The 24,526-nt window shown below is 43.4% G+C and overlaps 1 protein-coding gene and 1 long non-coding RNA gene across 5 annotated transcripts in view; both read right to left on the bottom strand.

Annotated features, from left to right (window-relative positions):
• Positions 1 to 10,994, bottom strand: part of ATP2B1 (ATPase plasma membrane Ca2+ transporting 1) — a 65,429-nt gene extending 54,435 nt beyond the window's left edge. For 3 of the 4 annotated variants that reach the window (XM_086750169.1, XM_086750150.1, XM_086750178.1), the window contains exon 1: positions 10,897 to 10,994. The gene's annotated coding sequence lies outside the window, so the exon portion shown is untranslated. Of the gene's footprint in view, positions 1 to 10,048; positions 10,513 to 10,896 lie in introns of those variants that run through there. The other variant, XM_086750161.1, reaches the window with a different exon arrangement.
• A 1,175-nt stretch (positions 10,995 to 12,169) lies between these two features.
• The window catches only part of LOC147602016 (uncharacterized), a 61,442-nt gene continuing 49,085 nt past the window's right edge, over positions 12,170 to 24,526 (bottom strand). The window contains exons 2-4 of the long non-coding RNA XR_015257565.1: positions 18,303 to 18,433; positions 12,901 to 13,001; positions 12,170 to 12,711 (exon numbers count right to left, since the gene is read on the bottom strand). This is a non-coding gene — a long non-coding RNA (uncharacterized LOC147602016). The remainder of the gene's footprint in view (positions 12,712 to 12,900; positions 13,002 to 18,302; positions 18,434 to 24,526) is intronic.

Below are 24,526 nucleotides of genomic sequence, written 5' to 3' on the forward strand. Positions count from 1 at the left end.
ACAATCCAATACCAGTGCAAACTTGAAACATGGCACAGAACTACACTGAACCTGCTTGAGTCAAGCAAATGTGAAACTATACTTGCAGGAAAGATGCATTTTTCAAAAGACATGTCTGAATTTATGAGTACGAAGTCATAAACAGGTGGTATAAGTAAAGTAAATGTCAAAAATTCACATAGCAATTTATTGGTTGAGTATGATACCACAGCTCTAACTCATCCTGCAATTGGAGCCTCATTAAGCTTCTAAATAATTATTTTTATAATACCCTTTACATTTGAGAGGCTGATATTAGGCTTCTAATCAGCAAGTTAAAACGTGATCCATTTATGCAGAGTAGGTAGAGCAGAGGGAAGAACTGAAAAGCCCCTTTAAACGTGAGTATGTTTGGAGCACTTTTCCTCTTGGGTAAGTTTCTACAGCAAATTGCACAGAATTTTACAATTTAAAATTAGTACAGCTGCCTTTAAGGATCTATGGAGGCTTGTTGTTATCTCAGTTTTTAATCTGAGAAGCTGAAGACCTTACATTTAGTACACAACTGAACAATTACTGATTCCAGTATTAATCACTCCTCAAGATTTAGTACTTCAATTATTAGACAGCACGCAGCAATGCAAGAGCCTCTTTAGAAGCCAATGCTGAAGTTGTGCTCTTCCCTATCCCCTTCTCCTACCACCTGGAGGTCCAGTCTCTAGTTCTGAAACCTATTTGCATTCCATGGGTTAAAAGTTTACATTCCTCCCATCACATGCGAGATTCACCTGACCGAGTGGCAACAACTACACCTACGGTAGGCACTTCAGGGTTTGTGGAGTTTTTTTTGTTTGTTTTTTTTTTTTTTTCCAAAAGGCAATGGATAAATTACAACTTCTCTGCCAAAAGATTCAATGTAGCCACCTAGGATATGACCTAAAATAGTCACGTGAATCTCATCTTAGATGTGCTTGCGTCTCTTCAGCAACAGAAGAGGCCCAGAGTGACTAGTTTCAGTTTTTTTAAGACGCTTACATAAGTGGCCAGGATTGTTCTGGTGAAGTTAAGCGCAGTCGGCGGGGCTGAACTCGCATATCAAGCAGCTGCACCACCATGTCAGAGCAGGCACATGAAAGAGGAAGGATGTGGTTTCACAGTTAGTTTAGGAATATCCGAGCCTATGCTACTGCCAGAAGGTACAGTCTTGTCCCCTGGCCTGCGCCAGCACTGATGCTCACCTGACCTCAAGGTGAACAGACAGCCCTCCACGAGAACCAGTGACAACGCAGACAGCAGCAATGCTGGCAGTTCCTCCTGAAGGTCACATGGGTGACGGGGACTGCCCCCTTCCAGTGCAGCACAGGCCTCACCAGCTCCAGTCAATCATGGAAGCTCTTCTCCTCACCCCCATGTTCATCCTGGGAAAAAGGAGAGCCTGGCTGCACCTTCTCTCTCAGGCCCTACTGAAGACCATGACCAGGGTCCCTCCTTAGCCTTCTTCCTTCCAGGGCAAGCAAAGTCACTTCGCTCAACCTCTCCCCACACACCACAGGACAGCCCCTAACCAGCTTAGTGACCCTCTGCCAGCCTCTCTATGTCAGGAGAGGTGCAAAACAGGACACCATTGTTGATGTGGCCTCACATGACAGAGGGCAATAACCTGTGCCACACTCTTGCTAATGCAGCCCAAGCGTGGGCTACTCCTCACCAGCACAGGAGAGCCCTGCTGCTGACTCAGCCTACCTCAACAAGCAGGGTGGCCAAGACCTTTCTACAGACCTCCTCCTCCTTCAGCCCCACTGCAGCGGGACAGGCGCCCAGCAGCCCAGGCAGCCTCAGCTTTCCTCTTCACCCTCACTCCCAGGGATCCAGACCACCCGACAGCCCTACCACCACAATCCAGAACTGGACACACATTGCCATTTTCACCTACTACCAACTGTCATACCAAAGAGGAAAGATCTTGTCGTAGTTTAACCCCAGCCAGCAACTAAATACCACGCAGCTGCTAGCTCACCTTCCCTCCTCCCAGGTGGGATGTAGGAGAGAATTGGAAAGCAAGGAAAACTTGTGGATTGAGATAAAGACGGTTTACTAGGACAGCAAAGGAAAATATAATAATATATATAAATAATTAGAATAAAAAATATAATAGATACATAAAATGAACAATGCACAATTTCTCACCGCCCGATGACTGATACAGCCAGTCTCAAGCAGCGATCACTGAACGACCCTGAGAAACAACCTTGGAACAGCAATTTCCCCAGCAGCAATCGCAAAAGCACAATTTCCCTGAGGGAAAGCATGATGTCTACGGTATGGAATACTTCCTTTGGCCAGTTTGGGTCAACTGTGCTGGCTATACCCCTCACAGCTTCTTGCAACCGCACATTAGCAAAACCTGAGAAGCTGGAAAAAGTCCTTGATCTCTCAGCAACAACTAATAACACCAGTGTATTATCAACGGTCTTCACTTACCAAATTTCATACTAAATCCAAAACATAGCAGCTACTGGGAAGAAAACTAGCTCTATCGCAGCTGAAACCAGGACAGCCCTTCAGTAGTGTTTTCACTTTGCTGGCTCAGTAATGCTCAGGAGGGACCTTTGGCAACCTCCATCAGGAGGCTTGAAAAAGGCCTGTTTTACGATCACTGCCTCAAAGAAAGATGTATTTACTTTGTCTAGTTCAAAGCATTCTGCCTGTAGTTATATACATAGCTTTATTCTCCATATTAATTTATCTCGCTTTAGATTTGACAATAGAATGAGAACATAAAGCTTCAAGCCTATGCAAATTCAGTGTTTCAGTTTTGGAGTGAGTAGTCCACTTACCAAAAATGTTACTACAGTATCTTCCCAGAAAATAAAAAGTACCCCCCTCAAGCATCTGCCTCTTGTATTTTTCCATCTGGTTAACTGATTTCCACTGCTTTGAGGTAGCTTAAGTTCACACTGCAGCTTTAGGGTGTCAGACTTTTCTGACCAGTTTTGGTAATATGGTTTGAGGTGCTGCTGTCCAGACCCCAGCAACACTAGGATTAACAAAGAAAAAAGAAAGCCACATGTCAATTGTTCACTCATAAGCAGACGATATCCTTAGTATGTACCACTCATTGCTTTTTATGCTGGCATTTCATTTTTGGAAGGACATGTTTGTACTAAAGCTCTTCCAAAAGGTTCCTGTAACCTGGTATGGACCATGAGCGGCCATCTCCATCTGAAGGACAGCTGCACAAGTGCCTCCACTAACAGAAACCAACTAAAAGGCAGAAAAAAAAAAACAAAAACAAAATCCAAAAGACAAGAGACCATGCTTTTCTCAAATCCTAGATAATTTAGTGCTTTATTACCAAATCTTTCAACTCCCTTTAGAAATACAGCTCCAGTTTAGAAACAAATCCCTAGATCTGCAGTCACCAGAGACAGATCTACCTATTACCAAAACGCACATCTGAAATCAGACTTTGTGAAGATGTTAAGACATTTCACTATGCAAAGCAAGCTCATTGCAGAACGTGAAAATTGCTGTCACTGTTAACTACATGGATTTCAGAGCTGAAGTAAGTGAACACAAGCTGAAATGACTTGAGTTGTTAATAAAGCAGAAGGAAAGCAGTTGTGCTAGCAGTGGTAGAGGACCTTCCCTACCCTCCCCAGCTGTCAGTCTACAGCTTCTCAACTATGTGTATTTGAAAGCCATCTGGCACAGATCCTGCCAGCCAGTTTAAATCATTTCATGTTTCCTCACCGGAGTGAGGCTGCTAGACACTGCTCTAATTTAAGTATTGATTGGCACTGTATTCCATAGGCTTCACGAAGTTTTGCACCAGGTTCATTCCTGAGCAAATAAAAACTGGCAGACCCAGGCGATGTGAAGCAATTTAAAGTGCAATATCAACAGTGAAAGCAGTAGCACTTAGATGGAAATGAAAACACTCCTGTTCAATATGCATGTTAAGATCCTCCTTTAGTCTCTACTATACCTAAATAGCCAGCAGAGGTTCAAAAACACCACCCTTTCTCAGATAAATTAAGGGCTAACCATACCTGTTATCTTTTCTACCCACTTCTTGTTACTATGTCCACAACCTCGAATCTAAGTAAAAACCTCAGAAAGCAAGTCTGGATGCACAATAGGATAAGGAGTTTTTCATTTCCTCCACTGCAGTATCAGAAACTACCTAGGCATACAGTTAACGTGCTATAATATTCTTTAATAATTTACTTAGTGCAAAGATCTTTATGGATAGATCCAAATTATCTTTTCTGGAAAGCCATTAGCTGAAGGCTGGCACTCAAACTACTCTCCAATCTACTGTCAGAACAATAACTTCAAGTTATTCTACATAAGAAGGATAATACACTCTAGTGAACGGTTTCATTTGACGACCAGGCAAGGAGCAGCATTCCCACACCACCGATCTGGTGGTGCTTTCCTTGTGCGAGCCTCACCTCTCGCCTTGGAGAGCCCAGTTTGTGCATGAGGATTGTGTAACACAAATCATCTACTGGGGCAGCGAGTCAAATGATCAAAGATTGCACAAAGGAGTGGGGAGTACTGAGCAGCCTGGATGGAAATGAAAGTAGCTCTCAGGCCTCCTCAGCCATCCCATGAAGCTTTCCAGTCACGGTGACAAGCCAAATAGGCAAGTACAAATGAGGCTGTGTCACCATCCTTGCAGTCTCTTGGATTATGCTGATCAACACAGCAGCTTCAGAAGGCCATGATAAAAGTGTGACATAACTTTGGAACATTAAAAAAAAAAAGCAATTAAACATCTCTTACCAGCAGAAGTGACTAGCAAGTCTTTTGATCAGAACTTAAAAGACTCCCATCTCTTGAAACATCTACCATACAAAACCAAATGTTTTCCAAGCTTTTGGAGCATCACAATGGCTGTCCTTTCAACTCTTCATAATATTCTACAAGTATTCCTTAAAGTTTGCAGTAGCTACAAGACTTCTTTACGGCTAGTGGCTAAGCTCAACTAAGAGCATAGCACTATGGATATTTCTTTCTACGGTGGAAAAACTGCATCAAACACAGCTAGTGTCTCTTCTTCCTCCTTTCCCCATACAGAGATATCAGTTTTTAATTTATTTTAAACCTAGATATATATTCTGATCCAATTAGCAGATGAAGTTTTATTGGGTTGGGGTGGGGGATTTTGCGTTGGTTGTTTGGCTTTTTGGTTGTTTTTTTTTTTTTTAGGACTCTGTTATCATGTAAGACCCAAGAACATCTTTATTTCATAAGAAATGTAGTAGTTCAGGAAGCCAAAGTACACACCACAAGCAACAACACATCCTTGTATTTATATAGACACAGAAGCAATCCTGAAAGAGCCACATGAACAAGCTGCCAGTCAATTGTCGAATAACAAGTGCAAAAAAGGTCGTGTGATCTCTGTGTAAGTGCACATCTGTAACACTCCGGGGAAAAGAGCACTTGATTTTTCTTCCACTGGTGCATGTACTGTAGAGGTGATTAAGATCATCTTGGATTCAAAATCTTTACATGAATACCAAAGTCTGAGTTTCAATTAAGACGTAAGACATGCAGAAAAAGACCACATCGCTGTGAAGCTTGGGCTGAGCCCCAGGAGGTTAGTTGCTTAAAGCAAGAGCAGCTGAATCATCATTCTTCCTTGAGATGCGGTTTGTCACTACCACCTGTGCAGAGTATGGTACATCCCAGGTCTCCTCTTCGTGGACCAGACACTGTACACCAAGTGGTCAGAACCCAATAGTGTTGTATTCCCTGCTGCCACCTTATCTTTCTGTGAATATAAGGGCACAACTAAGGGTAGCAGATTACAAGTGATAGGCTCTGCAGAAGTGTGTTTTAAGAACACGGTGTTTCCTGTGCTCACTGGGAAGTAAGGCAGTATCCAGCTCGTAAGCAATACTAAAAAAAAATCTGAGATGGTGAACTTCAGTGGTCTGCACAAGTGGGAGGCCATGCAGGAGCTCACCCAGCTCTCTCCTTCTACAGAGCAGTATTAGAAAATAGCCAGCAATAAGCCAACACTACCCATAGTGCGAGACACTGGTCATGTTTTAAGTGGCAAAATCAGCCAGCCTTAGTGGCCAGCATCAAAGGTCATCAAGTCTGTCATCCTCAAAGTGCATCCATGCACTCCTTAACTGCACAGTACAGTTGTGACAGCAGTAAGGGGAGGGTATACCCTCTTCCTGAGTCCATTTCCCTCCAAAGGCAAGGCAGATTTCTTGTAACAGCATGTTACAGCCTATGTCTTACTGGACAAAAAGAATTTGGATATATTTTCAGAGCTATTTCTGGCCTTTTTTTTTTTTTTTAAAAAAAAAAAAAGCACGCCTCCTACATTTTCTTTACATTTCTTCTCCCACCAGGCCTTTGAAATACCAACTGAGAAAGCCTCATGCCTGCTTTGCAATTCACCAAAATTAAACTAATAACACCTCCTGCTGTCATCTGTCAGTTAGAATAAGATTTGTAAGTGGCAGTAGAAATCACTTTCATAATGTTTACTGGAATATGAATAGCCTGAACAGGCAGATCGCTCAAATTTACTGTTCATATCAAGTCATATCTGTCATGAAAACTAGAAATTCATTTTAATAAACTGTATCTGAAAGTCTGACAGTTTAGAAATAAAACTGGACGATACGATGTACTTGTGTCAAAGTCGTATTTGGTGTGAAAAGGTGCAAATGTTCCAAGATGTGTTACTCCAATATTTTGCCTGTTGATTTCATTGTATATGTCACCTCCCGGAAATCCTCCTTCTATATTGCTTATTATCATTGCTTCCATCTTCTGTACGCAACTGCCCTGTTTCAGAGATGCTGAACACATTTTTAGTTTTTACATGTGGATACAAAACATTTAGGGCGCTTCATGAACAAAAAACTCTTTCCTTATTTTTTATCACTCTGCTGTGCAATTAGCAAACACCGTCTTTTTAACTACTTGAAGTCAAAGCTAGGGGAAAACTAACATTGGTGACAGTTATTTAAAAGTGAAGAAATCCAAATCTGAAGACAAGCTATTCTGAGTTAGATCAGTAATTCTTAATGCTTGTGAGAAATACTCATCCTCTACATAAATCATCATAGGTTCACTTTTCTTTTTCAAACAGGCAACAGTATCACTTCATGTCCGCTGCCCTCCTTGTTCTTCAAGGAGAAATAAAAATGATGCCTTCAAGAGAAAATTCAACAGGCTTGAATAAAAACCAAACAAATCTACTTGAGACTGTTGCACACACTACAGCGAGCCAGTAGGCAGAGCCAATCTTAGCTTTTTGGACACAACACTGCAATCCCTAGATTTTATCTATTTTTTAATTAAAATATGCTACAGAGAAAGATCATTATCTCCTGAACAGCAGCTTTTCACAAGCTTTATTATTATTATTCATTTTAAGACAAGTCAAGAACACTAAAGAATACAAATTTAAGAATACTATTGCAATTTTATTGATCCTTTTGGAGTAAAGTAAGCAAGCATTTCTGTAACAAAATCTGCTATAGAACCAAGTATTCTTCCATATTTCTCAAAAGATATTTACATTTAAATGTGCTGGGCTAATCATGGCTGTTCATTATTCTGCATTAGATTAAATTTTGCTAACTGAAAGCTGACTTCAACTCCGAGCAAAATATGCATCCTTGTTGCACTAGTGTTATTCTCCCTTTAAAAACAGAAGGGAACATATATTAAAATAAACAGTTCAAACACTGAAAGACATCACTGAGGTCACATTTCAGCAGTAAAGAATGCTCGGTGCCATTAATATTTAGTCTACCTTAATGGAAGAAATTTGAGTTAGAAGATACTTTAGGTTATCTTGTCCACCCTTATGTCAAGGGAGACTTGCATGCTATGGCATGTTATTGATTGCTTTCCAAGTCCATTTTGAACTTGCCAGTTAATATTGAGTTCCCAGCTCCAAAATCTTAAATGTTGACAAGGTTAATTCTTCCAAAGCATCCATTTTTGAGGTGGCTTCAGAAGATCCAACCTACATTTCTTCCTTCTTAATATCTTCATCTTACGACTGTCTCCATTTTATCACATTTTATCATATTATTCTTTTCTGAATATACTCAAACAGTAAAAAAAAAAAAAAAAAAAGGTAGCTACTAGACCTTCATGACTGTGAGCTGCAGGAGATTTACAAGCATCTCAGCTTCCTGTTAAGCTTCCACAACATGGTTTAGAGGTTCTCAATTTTAACAGCTGACAGGAGTTCTCTATATTGTGGTCCATGAAAGAGTCACTTTCTAAATGAGATTCCAACATTAGACAGGAGAATTGGTAGGATCACTCACAAATTATTAGCTGATTGTATATTACATGAATAGGGATCCTTTGCTTCTATCATTACCTGTATATAATGCAACTTTGTAAGAAACCAATACACAGTTTACCCAATGCTAATATGACACTAGTCTGTTTTCTGCTTTAAGTTCCCCAAACACATCTGCTTAATATGCAATAGTGAGTCACTGTATGTGTGCATACACACAGCACAGCCACAATTTCCTTTAAAATTAGTTTTGACTTGTACCATTTTAGTTATCTACATCATAAGTAGCATTTTTCTTTGAATGAATTGAAGCAGTAATGTTGCAATTCAGCACCGAGATAGCAACACTGACTGGGAAAACCTGCAAGTGTCTGTACACAGCACAGGATCCCCTTTTTCTTCAGATAACCCAATGTGGGTAGGTTACCATAATGAACAGAAAGAGGAGCAATACACCGAGCGACCCAACGATGCTGTTCCAGACCAAAAATTTCACATTGAAGTGTACGAGGTTTTTTTTTCTCACTGAATTCAGTGACCACTTTTTCCACTGACACCGAGAGAGTTTCCATTCATTATGCCATAAGTATTAAAGTCCTAGTACATTGGAAGCTATTCCTGCCAAAAGAGCCAATACTTTAAAGATACACAAGTTTACTTCTGTTGGAATTCATGATTTGTGGTGTTTGGAACAAATCCTTGAAAAGCTCCAACAAATAGGGAAAAAAAAAAAAAAAAAAAAAGGCACTGGCTATAGCCACAGTTACCACCTTCTGAACACAATGTATAATGAACCAAGGAGTCGGCAAGTTATCTTGCCAAGATCTTTTCAAGCACTTAAAAACACTATTTCAACTTAAATTCATGAGGACCCACGAGCATTTTAAAGATGCATCAGCTTTTGGACAGGCGGTGGTTTTCCAAAGGCAGGCTCTACTTCTCCCCCCCAGCAAGTCAAGATTGCCAATCGCTAATGATGCAAGCCGTTTCACAGGTACCTTTGGCTTGGGACTTTACTTCCAAGAAGGGACATGTTAAGGAACACGACTTGAATATTCACCTATAGCTAGTCACCCCTTAACCACTGTCACGCCAGATACCAGCGCTAACACATGCTTGGAATGACGGTTTAAGACAAGGAATAAGGTATTATCACTTCCTTTTAAACAGACCTTGAGAAAAAAACCTCAGCAGCTGAAGATACAAATTTAAGAATGCTGTATGTAATAGATATTTAAGGATTTCCACACTGGGGATCTTAAAATGGCAAGCGAAAAGCCCTTGAAATTTTGTTACTGTGCGTCTTTCTTCCCCCTTCCCTTGTCATACATTTTAAAAAACGAAACGGAAAAAACACCCAAACAAACATTTAAATATTAGTAAGGATTTATGTTGTGTGGAACATGCACAGCATTCCATAGACTTCTCTTACAGCTGTGCAAATAGGTCGCCTCTCAGGTTAAAAAACCTGGGACAAGCTCGCCCACAGCTCCCCATCACCCAGCGCTTCCCCGGCTCAGGCTGACCCACGCGCCTCCCACCCCCACTCCCCCAACCACCCACCCCTCTGCAACTATCCCCCGCACATCCGGACGCCGCGCCTGAAGAAAACGCTCCCGCAGACCATGCGACCACCTCTACCCCTCAGCTTTCCCCCAAAAAATCCTAAATCCTTCCGACTGAGGGGCCTGGGGCAGGCGGCGGGGCAGCCATTCCCCGAGGTGGGGCGGGGGGGCGGGGGGGGCTCAGGCCCGCTCCCAAACTCACGTGGTGCCGCATCCAAAGGTTACCCGCACCGCCGGGACGAGAACGGCACCGCCGTCAGAGGCGCTTCCCACCGCCGGTCCACGCTCACCCGCGACGCGACTCCCTCGACGGCTTCCCGCAACCGAAGGGGTGCCGCATCCCTTCCCCGCCCGCGCCGATCGATGGGCAGCCCGGCCAGGCATCGATCAATCAGAACAGCCCGCCCGCTCCCACGGATAGAGCGGCGTTCGACCCTGCCGCAGCCAGAAAAACACCCGCCCCGGGGGCGCGGCGGGCGGGCGAGGGAGGGAGGCGGCGAAGGGGAGGCTGCGCGGGTGCGGGGACCAGGAGCCCGGCGGAGAGGAGCCCGGGATGCCGATATCGTGCAGCCGCAGCGGGCTAATCCCGGCTACTTAACCCGGCGGGGGCTGAGCACCACCTTAATCCGCGGCGTGTGCGCTCCCCCCCGCCCGCCCGGGGCTGCGGGGCCGCGGCGTGCCGGCCCTGCCCGGTCCGGGGTGGGGAAGGGGGGGGGTGTCCGCGGCGGTGCCGCGCCCGGCGGCTGCGCTCCCGCGGAGGCTCAGCCCCGCATCCACTGCCCTCAAGGTCACGCCGCGCCCCGGCTGCACAGCGGCGGCCAGGTGCGCGCTCCGGTTACCTGCGGGGAAAACCGGTGAAAGCCGGGAAGCGCGGCACCCGGCCCCGCCGCCGCGGCCACCCCGCCGCGCCGCCTCCCCGGGCGAACTCGGCCACGGCCCGCAGCCCCGCGGCGGGAGCGGAGCGGAGCAACGCTGCACCTGCCACCGAGACGCTGCCCGCTCTGGTCGTCCCGGAGGCGATCCGCCCCGCACCGCCGCCGCCGTGCTTACCTCGGCGCCGCGGGGCCGACCCCGTCGCCCAGGCGGGGGCCGGGACGAGGCGCCCGTGAACCTGCCGCCGCCGCCCGCTCGCCGAGCGCACAAGGTCCCCGCGCTCCCCGCCCTGCCCACGGCCGGCCGGCCCCGCCGCACCGCCCCCGCCCTGCGGCCGCGGGGGGGAGGAGGGAGGGAGAGGGGGCGGAGGGGAAGCGGCGACCGAATTGGGGAGGGAAGGAGGGAGGGGGGCACCGGCGCGGGGAGAGCCGGGGGAGGAGGAGAAGGAGGAGAAGAAGGAGGAGGAGGAAGGAGGGAGGGGGGACGCGGGCCGCCCGCCCCGCCCCCGTCGCCTCACCGGCAGGAACCAGCGATTCGCCCTCCCTCGCGAGTGCTGCTGCTGCCGCCGCCGCCGCTCCCCGGAGCCCGCCCGCCGCCTTCCCCCCGCACGCACCGGGCAGCGCCGAGCCCCAGCACCGCAGAGCAACCGCTACAGGAGCCGGGCGCCACCGGGCAGGGCGGGGCGGGGCGCAGCGATCCGCCCGCCTCTTCCTCCTCCTCCCGCCCGCCCGCCGCGGTCACTCACTTGTTCGCTCCCACCGCCCTCTCCTCTCCCCTCCCCTCCCGGCGCCGCAGCCGCCGGTCCCCGCCGCCGCCGCCCCCTCGCCGCCTGTGGAGCGCCGGTCACGTGACGGGGCCCCGCGCGCGGCCGGGAAAGGGGGGGGGTCCCGACGTGCGGCGTCTTCAATGGGGGAGGAGGAGGAGGGGCTCCGATAGGCACGGCGCCTGCGGGGGCGGGGTCCCATGCTTCGCCCCGCCCCCCCGCCGCCGCCACTGGCGGGCGGGAGGCTGACGCGCTTGTTTCCATGACGTCGGTGGGCGGGGCCGCGATGTTTGATGGAGCCCGGCGGGCTTCGGGGGTCGGTGACTTTGCCACGAGCGGCTCCCGCGGGGCGGGGCGGGGGCGGGGCGATGTGTGTGTCCGTCCGTCCGTCCGTGTCTGTGCCCCCCCCCCCCCCGCCTCTGGGTGCCGGGCCGCCGCCGCCCCGCGGGGCCGGGGACTGCCTCGCGGGGCGGGGATCCCCCGGAGGCGGGAGAGGCCGCAGTCCCCCCGAGGAGGAGGGGCGGGCGGGTAGCCGATTGCCCCGGTGGGCGGGGGCCGCGCGCGAGGCCGAGGCCGTCCTGCGGGCGGCGGCGGCGGCGCCGTGAGGGGGAGGCGCGACCGCGCGGGGCCGCCCTAACGGTCCGCCGGGGCACGCGGGGCGCGGTCTTCCCCTGCCCCAGCGGGCGCGGGGCCGCCGTGCCGCCTCCGCCGGGGCGATGTCACCTCACCGCCTCCCCTACAACCCCCCCCAGGGACAGCCGGGCGGCGCTGACCGCCAGGTCGGTGCCTCTGGGAGTCGCGGGGAGCGCGGCGGAGCCTGGGCGAGGCTCTACTGCGGCTGCGAGGATGAATTGGGCGCCGCGACGGGAGGTCCCGAGTCCCCTGCTGCGAGGGACCGCCGGGGTCCACTCGCCGCCGGTGGTAAGAACCGGGCAGCGACGGGCCCGGCCTCCCGCCAGGTGTGTGCCTGCCTCCCGGGGCACCCCGGCAGCTCCCGCCGTGGGACGGGGAAGGTGTGGGGGCCGCAGGTGCTCAGCGCCTCCCTGTCTGCAGCTCGAAGGCTGCTTGGTCGGTGAGAGGGAAATAAACGGCGCCGTGACGGGCTGAGCCCCAGCGAGTTGCCCGGGAATAGGCTGGATGTCAGCAACAGCGCTGGGAATGCGAATGGAAATAAAGGACCCCGATTTCAGTTCTCTTCCAATGCCGTAGATCGCCTCCCTGCCCCCCGCCTGCAATGAAAAATCCCCCGTCCATAAACCACGCTTAATTCTATAACCCCTTTGTGTGGTTTTTCGAGCCTTGTTTTGACATCCTACCCGCCCCTCTGTTGGGCATCTGGCTGGAACGGCTCGCCAGCCGTGCAACAAGCTGCCGGCTTCTCCGAGCCTGCCAGAAATACCCTGCTTCTCCTTTGTTACCGTTCAAATCCCGCCGCTGCTGCCAGAACCGGTGCCGCCAAAGAAATGAAACGGAGGAGGTCGTGTGTCACCACTGTTGCAGACCCGAGGTGGTGCAGAGCCTAAAGGGTTAAAGCAACAGGATGAAGTCAGCACAAAACAGCCCACAAGGACCGGCAAATAAATAAATCATCCTAACGACGTTATTATCATGGCTTGCCTGAGCTTCGTTGCCTCTTTCTTTCTTACCTGAATCCCTGTACGTTTTTCTCCTTGTTCAAGAGAGGCAATCAAAAGAGACTGTGAGCAGTAATTGGCTCCTGCCCATTTTGGATGTTGCTAAAAATACTATCTTGCCTCTCCATATCTAGAGGTCAATTGAAAAATCAAAATACTGAAGTAAGCGATCCTGCAGACTGTTCTGTTGAGGAGATTTCTTGCATTTCTTCCCAGAAGGAAAATATAGAACTATCTGAACGCATAGGAAATAAATTCTTTTACATTCTGCCTGCAGTTCAGCACCCTGCTCTGCATTGATCGCTGTAACTGAGCGAGGCTTCCCCAGGCACTCGGAAACTGCATTTCTCCATACAGCTTTAGAAGACTGGCAGATGTGTTCTGCACAGTTCTGTCATATCTCCTTGCTCTCAGGCAGACAAAATTAGCTTTTGGTACAGCTAGGAAGGAGATGATGTATTTAATGCATTGTAGTTTGGGTACATGTCTGTACCTGCTTCCTTTTGTCTGGAGGGAAGGTAGGTAGGTTGTGCTCCAATTCTTTGTCTATGAAATGGGAATGAGATCCTATTTTATTTGCGGGAAGGAAGCAAAGGTGGGAGCGGTACACATCAACACTAATTTTTTGAGATACCGCTATGGTAGAATTCTCTACGTGGATGTATTTTTCAAGGCACAAACCAATTATCATTTAATGTTCCTCTTGCAACTTTTGCACTGATATAGGAGGATAGCGCAAAAAATATGAAACACATTGACCAAAAGCAGAAGAAATTTCTTCTAGCTTTACGGAATCATCTCCCTGAGGATTTCAAAATGTTTTCCAAATTAATCCTTGAGCTACAAGTCTCTTCATCATTTTTTTTTGCAAGAGAACAGGCACTCCTACTATTTCTAAAGGTTAGGACACATAATTGACTAACAGAAAACATTCCATGTAATGTAGGTCACTAATCGTATAAAGCAAGCAAAACCAACATGCACAAAGGAATATTTCTGGAGATCTTTCATTTAACTTTTGAGGAAACATTACCATTTCAGGAAAATTCAGCATGGTTTGCAGACAATTTGGAAAGGCCAGACTTGACAAATCAGTGACAATAGCTCAACTCATTCCATGACCAACACTCTAATGACAGAAATACATCATACATTTCAACAGAGGCAGAAAATGTGTCACAGAGAAATGAAGTGGGTTGCCTGAATCTGTTCTACTTACTGTGAGGCTTTTAACATAAAGAGTATTAATTGGAGTGTTTGGATCATTACAATATTTTGTCAAAAATTAATAAGGCAACCAAGGTCTGAGTGACCACCTAACCATCCCGTATGAACTAGGGGCCTTTTGGCAAAATCACATGATGGGTTTGACCTGAGAAGAGAAAGTAGAAAACAGACTTTTTGTAGTTTGTGCATAGACCTGAACTTTATTTCGTTTTGAAACTGATTTCTTGACTATCCTGCTAGTGCTGATCCTGTTCAAGCTCAGCCAGTGAATTAAATTTGATGAAACTGGAGAGCATGGAGTAACCGTGAGAAGCTGGGAGAATATTTGTGTGTGAGCATGGAGAGATGAGTGTTCACAGCTTCCACCAGGCTTGCAGTGCCAAACATTTTCTATACCAGCTACACTTCTCCCGTTTGGCTTTTGCAGCCCAGTGCTACTGTTCGACCACACTCCGCAGCCCATCCTGGAGAAGATTCCTGTTCTTCCCCATGCTTCTGGCTGAGGCCCTGCCCCGATTCCTGCTGGATGTGGAGGTTGCATCTTGTGATGGTTCCAGTATCCTGCAGCCTAACAAACTAGTCTGTTGCCTAAAAGGCGGGACACCCATGTAGATAAGCAGACAATTGGCATCTCGCTCATCTTGTAGGTATCACAATGACCAAAGTGCTCCATCATCCAGCTATGCAGCCTAGCAATGACCTTGTGAAACAAAACAATATCACCCATTTCATCCTGACATGGTCCACCCCTCCCTTAGGAAAGAGGCCTATCTGTAAACATTTGCATTTTTATCAGCTTAGAATTCTTTCTCTTGACTGTTCAGGAGCTCAGGATTTGTGCATAATCTGTTTCCTGTTGTGAATGCATATGATAATGTAAAATACTTGCATTTTTTTTTCTCTACTCACAACATTTCTGGTTTAATTTTTTTTTCTTTAATTTTATGTTCTTTTACTGCAGTACAAGAGGGTAAAAGATAAAAAGAAAATAAACAAAGGAATATGAGAAGCAATAGTTATTGCACAAATAACTTTTTCATATATATTACATTTGAAATATATCAGAAAAAAATACACTGGACTTCATATGTTAACTGTTTCTTCTTTACATGTTCTTTTCAGGTGCCACCACAGCACAGCAGCATTACAGCCCCAGACCAGATGAAAGAGTAGAAAGACATTTCATGAACAAAGGCACAATGTCTACATGCAAAGAGAAGAAAAAAAAACCAAAACCAAAGCATAAAATCCTGGAATTGATGGAAAATCTGACCGATTAAAGGACTTAATCAGACATGAGAGGGGAGAAGAATAAAAGAGAGCGGGGTAGGATAACTGTACTGTACGTTGCTATAAGAAGCAGGGGAAAAAAAAGCATGTTCGGGAAGCTTTTAATGACAAAACATAAAAAAATAAAACCATGTATGGATGTGATGAGACAGTATGATGATGGCTGCCTCTTAAAAAGGGAGAAATGACTGGTGAATGAATGTGTGTTGTTACTCTGCCAATAGTGTACTACCAGAGCTCAAAAATACGTACAGCGAGCACCTCCACTGCAGTGGCTTTTCCTACGCCGCACTTCCCCAGTTTGGAGCTGATACTGTCTCCCCCACAGCTAGACTCTTGCCGCTTCATTGCCGAATTCCTAAAGGATGGCGAAAGTCTCAAGCAGGGCTGTTCTGGAAGCAATTCGCCCCAGTTCACTAGGACGGTTTGTTAAAAATAGCACTGCTGTTGCCTGTCTCCCTGAAGCTGCTATCAGCCATCATCTTTCCATGCCAGTCCTTAGTATGGATATGTATTGGTAAGGCAGCTTGCCTGTCATCCCACCACTCAAAATGTGGGAGAATCCATTATAATTGCCAAGGTAGAAATGTGCTTTTGGGGGGTTCATGGTATGTAAAATTCCGTATCGAAATAAAAAGTGTTAGTTCTTTTGATTTATGCTATGGTGTGTACTTTCAGATGTGCTGCTTTTTAAGGCTTCTCTGCTGGACTTGTCTGGTCAAGTTGTGGCCTTATCTTTGAGAGCCTCTCATCAGCTGATGTTCGTTTGTGAAGCGTCATTGATTTCACTGTTTTTGTGAGCCTGTTCTGATTCGTGCTGACTGAATATCTGGTTCATAAATTCTGATGTTGTGATCCGCTCCTCTGTGATCAAGTGACAAGGGTTTTGTTTATTTTTCCTCCTCTCCCCAAGATAAGAAGCAACCAAGCTATCTCTGTTTGAAGAGAACATCAACATCGCTGGCTGGTCTGAGTCACACTCCTGACTCACAAAAATTAGTTTTAGGAAGAGTAAATGTAGCCCCTCCTCTCTTTCATCAGTGCTGGGTAATTGTCTGGAGAAGAACAATAAATTGTCTCTCAGCAATGGTACTTCAAAGTCCTTTGGATAAGAAAATAGATAATTCAGTTAAGTCTTAGGTTCCTTCAGCAAACATTAGCATTTCTGCCCCTTGGCCATTGTTCAAGAGGTTTTGAAACATTTAAGAGTCATTAGAGCTAATAGCTCTCATTCTGCATTTCCTTCGAGGAGGAGTATCAGAAAAAGTGCACTACCTTATTCCCACTACCTTAATCAAGAATTAATCATTCAAATGATAAACAATGACCAGAACATACTTGAAGAAATAATATTTTCTTTGGTGATCTGATACAGCTCTAAATCATCTCGGCTGTTTTTAAGATACTAAGAAAAATATCCCACCTACCTAAAACTGCATTTTAAAAATATTAATGACTTGTCTCACATACATAGTTTAAAACTCTGAACTCGGCCTTGCAAGCCTTGTTCAGGAATAATCATTTTCAGATTACAAATAACAGATCTGAATACTATCAAGATCAAAATTTGGCTATCTAAGAAAAGGTGTGGATATAAAATACCTAGTATCAAAGCCTTAAAATAATCACTCTTCATATAGTGTACATTATAGTAAAAGTACTAAATAAAATGTTTATACCTGTGTATATATAACATCACATATGTTTAGAGTGCCTAAGCTTAGATTATGAGCAGTCAAAAGAGGAAAGTCTTGACTATAGCATTGTCTCTATTATTGGACAATAATACAATTATAAGTATTCAGGAGAGTAGGAAAAAACTTTAAAAAATAATGTAGGATGTTGCTTGTTAGCTCATAAAAATGAGGAAAATTAACTGAATTCTTGTGGCACCAACTATATTTCTATTATGTACTAGTATGAAAAGATCAATAGGATTTTCCTCTAAGTTCCCTTTTGTCAATTGGATAACATGGCAGCTTCGTATTGAACTACCAGAGTTTAAATACATCATGTTATTGGCACATCTAGTGATAGGTCTGCTGTAGGTTATTTTCAGGCTACAACATGTTATGCAGCAGTAAAAGCACTTTGGTTTAGGACAGAGGTGGATTAAAGATATAAAAATATTTTGTCCCTGACAGCAGTTGAAACATTGGCAGTTCTGTTACCTGCAGTTCTGACTGGAGTCAGGTAGAGCTGCACACTCTTAATAATTACTAAATCTGACGCCTATGTTACTAAAAACACCTTGGATTACTGAAAGGCATTTTAAAATGAATCCCCATAAAAGGCTTTTAAATCTATTCAGTTTCAGATTTACAGTAAATTTTAAATTTATCTTTTGTGTTTCACTCAGATCGATATTAAAACTAACCAAGTCCATTTCACTGTTCCAGCCAGTTCCAATGCCTTTCATGTTCAGTGCTCAAGCCCAAGCAGTGTCTTTTGAGCTGCAAGCTGTGCACTGAGAATGGTCCACCAGGATACCAGAGAGGAGCACAACTGGTCTGTGGGACTGTGTGAACTGTCCTTGACAGTGTATGCAAGGATTTTTAAAAATGTTAAGGGCTTGTGATAACCCACTTTTCCAAAGCATCTGAGAACCACTATTCTGGTGCATTTGTGCAGTTTTTGGCTGTATACATTGAAAACACATGTTTGCTTACCGTTAATGAATCAGTCTCTACAGGAATACTTGCTCAACAGGTCGCTGCGGAAGGACTCGTAATGGCACTGGAGTGTGGGAGGTTTAAATCAAGATCAGCTGGAATCACCTCTCCCCATTGTCTGCTCTGGCCTAAAAATACCAGAGGGGAGACATTTATTTTATAATGAAGATAACCCAAGTGCTCATATTTCTCTGCTGTACATGGTAGATGTCTCATCCCAGGAAACATTCAAGGCCAGGTTGGATGAGGTGCTGAGCAACCTGATGTGGTTGGAGATGTCCCTGCTCCTTGCACAGGGATTGGACTAGATGACCTTTAAGGGTCCCTTCCAACCCTAACAATCCTATGATTCTATGATTCTGTATCTCCTGCAATTCTGGTGGCAAAAAAAAAGGGTAAGTAGTTTAAATGTAGATGTCTAACTCGTAGAAGTTTGACAGCGAGTGTGTGACATGAAATTCTCTTTCAGACTCCATGGTTTTCTGGGCCCCCTTAATCTAACAGCAATTACTTTTAAGAGGCCACTGAACTGGGGAACGTATGCCAAGAAGCCAAAAGTAGAAAGATGCACTAGGAGAACCAGGTTTTAAAACTATATGTTGCCAGTGATTTTTGAAGAACGCAACTTATTTGATTAGTGCAACTTTTGCTAACAGCTTTTAGTAATTAAAGCACAGAAATGTGAATTGGGGTGAATAATCTCTATGAAGCAAAAGACACAATCTGAAGTAACGAAGTGAGTGAAGTATGTCCGGATCCAGTGGAACTGTCTGTGAGGAAAGGGATACTGGCATGCAGAAGGCTTGCAGGACACGGCTCCTGGCTTGAATTCCACAGCGCTGGTGGGTCGTGGTCCTGACAGACTCCGTATATACTGAACTCCTTGGAGACTGTATACTTTGTTGTTAGACCAGCTGGCTGCAGGAAGAAAATTATGTGGGTCCCATACTGGAGTTTCTTAAGAAAAAGATTTGAAATGTAGCATCAAATTGCCAGCACTGTCACAGCCTAGTCTGAAAATGACACTGAGACTTGAGCGACACTGAGACGCAAGCTTTGATCTTTCTAATCACTGTTTGTCTGCCTCTCTCCTTTATGTGGTTCTGTGGAAGTCCATGATGCTCTGCCAAAGTACAAAGGAATGTTAGCACTCGAAAGTGTCAAGAATCCCCCTCATAAATACAATGTTGGTGTGTACAAGTAAGTATAAAAATACAGATATACATAAAGACAACTTGCTTCAGAAGGAAACTGTAACCTAAAAATACATTCAACTAAAACTCTAAACCAGTATCATATTTAGCAAAAATAATAAAAATTTAAAAATTATAAACCAAGAGTAAAATGTCCATATATTCTATTGGCATTAAAAAATCCAGCTTGTAATCTAAACCAGAATTGTTCCTTTCCTTATTACTGATCTTTTCCTCATGCATATCCCCATTCATTTTAATTTTGCTGAGAGGACAAGGAAAATATCCATTTTAGGAAAAATTTAGGAGGTCTGATAGTTTCATATGGGCACCATACAAAATTTTGTTCTTTTTTAAAAAAGGAACCGAAACTCTTGTGGTGAACAATGGATGTCAACCATAAGAAATTAAACCAGAAAGAGTTAATTAAGGTCTTTAAAGCCAGACACCAGGTAGTGTTGTACAGGTAAGGTTTTTTCCCCTGATCTTTTCCTCTTTTCTAAATTAAATAAAAAACTACATGAAACATTGAAATAGCAGACATATGTAGCTAATTTAAAGTATCTCTCTCTATCCCATAATACCAGGAAATTCAGAGATGAAGCTACAACAATATTTTAATCCCATACTGCACTACTTTCGGTGTGCAGGGTTTCTCATTGTTGATATAATACTGAGATAGGTAAGAGCACAGATAATTTTTTGCCTTCCTTCAACATTTTTTTGTTTTGAGGTTGAGGTGTAGGGTTTTTAAATAGGTTACTATAAGTTCTATTTTCTCCTTCAATGCGTTCCACACATTGGAATGTATTCTTATTTTATTTTTGGTTTTATGGTTGACAAAAGTAAATAGAACTATGTGAGAGAAAGCAATGATTATAATATATATCTCATAGCTGCATTAGATGAGGGCTTTTTACTGTTCTGCTGGAAGCTCCAAACAGAAACATGTATGTAGATTAAGTTAAAGTTGTGCATGCCTTTGCAGGTTTAGGACATAAACTGCCTAAAGGAACTCATGAAAATATATTGCTTGCTTTGTATCAGGGAGTTTCTGTACCTCTCTCAGTATAGTCTTTGTTTTCCATGTGCAATATTAAAAAGCATTTGCCAGAACTCCAGTCTGTTCCTTTGAAAGTTTAAACATGTGCACTTATTTTCCATTGTTATGAGAATAAAGAATGTTTTTTTTTCTTAATATATTTCAACTTTATTGCACTCCTGAAATACATCAAAGAAGTATCTATCTGATCAGAAGCCTGGTAGTCTGTGTCATTTTCAGCAGGGTTACAAGGATCAGCAAGTATTTTAAAAATAGAAATCACTGGGCAGGTCCAACTTATTTTGTTGTTCAACTTTTCCCAGTTTTCACCTGCGGCCCACTGGGTGGAACGGATGAATGAGTTTGTTGAGTGTTCACCTCTTTCATGAAGTGGTAGGAGGGAGGCAGGGAGAGAGGAAGTTAATCAACAAAGTCCTCGTTCCACACACCCCTACTCAGATATCATTCTGTATAAGATGACCTATTATAGTAGAAAGACATTTATTAGTTTTTCAGAGCAAGGAGAAATCAGAGGTGTAATGGACCTCAGGCATGAGCCTCTGAGTCATTTTATCTTAGATATTCATTCACCGACTGGTGCAGTGTAGCCATCTCCTATTTTTCAGGGCTGTCTTTAGAGATACTCTGTTAGCTTATAGGAATTAAAAACTGAGCACAAAAATACAAATAATTAATCATATGAAATGCATTTGCCTGTATTGCAGTTCCCTTAATCTGTATTTTGAACCATCAATGAAATAAGAGGTGTAATAAATCAAAAATTATCTAAATTATGTTTCAAAGATTTTTTTTTTAAATGTTTAAGATAGATACTGCATTTTTATACCATCATCTATATAAACATCCATGGCATGGTCTGTTTCTGCTTGGCTTTAGTCACTTGAGTTATTTTTTGTTTTATTCTCTTTTTGAATGTGACTCATGAGGTTTATCTATGCTTCTTATACAATAGTACTTCCTTCCTGATAGTGCCTATTTGTTCTCTATTTTTGGCTTGCTCTTCCATTGTTATCTCTAAATGTTAGACACATTTAATGTTACGTACCTGTAGCTGATGACCAGAGGATCTGTTTAATTCATACAACCATTACAGAGTAGCTACCACATTTTGCTATATATTAAATGTCTTGGGAGAAACAATTTTTCGTATTTGATGCTTTTATTTTATTCTTCTACGATGTTCCTATACTACGATACATTCTATGCATAAATTACGATTTATGTGATTACAAAGCCAAAAATATATTTAAAGTGTAGTCAGGTTTCCCTGAAGAAGGAGAAGTTTCATGTTATCAAAATCAAACACAAAAAGGAGTAAAAGGTGATGTTTTTGTAAACTGTGGAAGACATCAAAGGTTCATGAGCTAAAATAATGCTTGTGTACATTGATAAGACAATACGCTAAATTTTTATTGTGGTTAAAAGTGGAAGAGCTTCCTAAGGGACTATCAATGCAACAGCTTTTAGAAAAACTAATTCACTAATGCCAGATAGTACCAGTTTAGTACATAAATAAATAAAGCAGTATTTACCCTGAATGAGTATGGCAGAGTCAAGCTTCTAACAGTCGAAGAACAGCTAGGGGAAAGGTATCCACATTTTAGTCTCATCTTCCCTGGTATTTGCTTTACTACATAGTTAATATTTATCCTAACAGTAGTTTTAATAGTGCTTTGAGAAATGGATGATATAGTGAAAAAAAATATGTATCAACAGTGTATAAGATCAGATTGTTCTCTAAATTTTAAAATTCTAATTTCCTTTATAAAATTTATAATCCTTATTTTTAAAGATAAAATCTAATCTACAAAGAGATATTTGTTATTCGTTGGTATACTTTAAGTTTCATATATTGTTCACTCATTATATTTCATTTTACAAGATAATAACAGGGATACATTTTTATGAATATAGCATGATATAATTGCTACTCCCTATTTAATGATAGTATTAAATTGCAATTAAACAATTTACTTTACCTATGAAAAAATATTTCCATGATATATCCTTTTCTTTTTGTCCACTGAATTGCTGCCAATTCTTAGGTGAAACTATTTGCCTTTTCATCACACTCTTGTATCCTTTTATTTAATGCACACTTAAGTGTTCTCCTCAACTCTGAATGTTTGATGCCAGGCTTGTAAAGCTCAAAACATTTGATTTGTTGGGTGATATCCTTTGGAAATGGACAACACAGAAGAAAAAATAGCGTTGCCTCTGAAGTCTTGAACGGGATATAAATTGTCTTTCATAGCCCATATAAACCTATGAGGGCTATGTCTTTGCACGATAATGATGAGACACTGCAAAGGAGAATAATTCAAGTTTCTATTTTTGATGGATTGTTGTCTTCTTTTAGTTGTACCTGGCTTATTTATAAGTTATATGGTGTTTCACTACTAAGTTATGTCGTCCAAGAGTTTTGTCTGTAGTGCAGTGTCTACTCATCAAACCTGTAATCAGGCACCACTTGTACAAGGGTCTGAAGTGCTATCTGTGGTGCAACTGAGTTTTTACAGTCTACTCGACAGAGTCCGCCATATATTTTGCATATGTTTTTCAGAGACATTCTTTGCCAGTTTGTTGTTGGTGCTGCTTTATCCATGAAACACCTTTCTCTCATCTAACAGCTTGAAAATCCTTTGAGTGTATTCTTCTTAGAAAGGGGAACTTGCACACAGTATAATGACAACATCCATCAGCTCTTCAGGAAAAAAAAATCCCCATAGTGTAGGAAACATGGCACTGAAGTGTTTTCAGGAAATTCTTCACCAACAATTATCTGCCAGATCGTTTATGCTGTGGGGAAACCAGTGGTAGGGAAAAACAAGTCTAGAACTAACAAAGCATAAAGCCCAAAATCTTAGAAATGTACATCTAGTACCTATCTATCTGAGACATATGAGGGGAACAAATGACATTCTGCTTCAGCCTTACCTCTTCTAAAAATGTCCTCTGCTAAAGACGAGAAGGAAAACTCACCTGTATGTCTATTTGACCATACCATTTAATTTATATATAGATTCATCACTCTTTTACTTGTACCTAGCCATATTTGTAGTTCTTCAGTAGCTGACAAGCAGCAACCAACACACATACATGACAGCAAAGCTTACCAACTGCAGCTTGAAGTCCTGGCTAATGGCTAAGCAATGTTCTTAACTAAGGTTTTTTTTTCTGCCTTTTGTTCAATTTTTAGATCAACTACTGTGTATTATATCCAGATTTTGATAATATAAGGCGCCACTTCAGCCAAATGGCCTCTATGAGTAAGGCAGAAACATTTTTTATTTTCTAGGGCGATTAATTAGACATCCACATTGTGACTCCCACACTTAAATTAATCTCCATATGTTCAATTATCATAGGAAAAAAATAAATGAAAGAAGCTGAAGGGAAAACTCATAGCTGCATCTCTACAATGTTTTTTCAGATACCTAAGCTTCTGTCAGCGTGTTGGGTATTCATAACCTCATGATTACATACTTAACTAATCAGCACACTTCATAATTTCCACACAAACAAAAATGGCCCTGTCACTTTTCATCATATATATAAAACAGAGAAGAAAAAAAAAGAAGTCGCATTCGTGAGACTTTAGTACTTTTATTACTATGCAGTTTAGGACAGTTACTATTTACCTGTGAAATACTACTGATTTAAATTGCAATTCTCAAGTTACTTGTTTTGTGATATATTGTGTTTGGTTCATTTAATGTCTTGTTTCATTTCCTTGATAATTTAAAAAAAAAAAATCCATACTTTCTTGGTCATTTCTCAGAATTGTCAAAGTTCTAATAGGTCTTGTTGGAAACCCTTTTAGCTCACTTTTTAAATCAGATGTCTTGTGTGATGTGTGATCTCAGGTGAAAAAAAGAAATATGGAAACACACATGAACTAGTGAAGCACTTTAACACAGGAAATGTTAAGAACTTGCAGCTAGTAAAATGTAGAAATATATCCT

This window comes from Chlamydotis macqueenii, chromosome 1 (genome assembly GCF_036417535.1).
Source record: "Chlamydotis macqueenii isolate bChlMac1 chromosome 1, bChlMac1.mat, whole genome shotgun sequence".
Taxonomy (NCBI): domain Eukaryota; kingdom Metazoa; phylum Chordata; class Aves; order Otidiformes; family Otididae; genus Chlamydotis; species Chlamydotis macqueenii.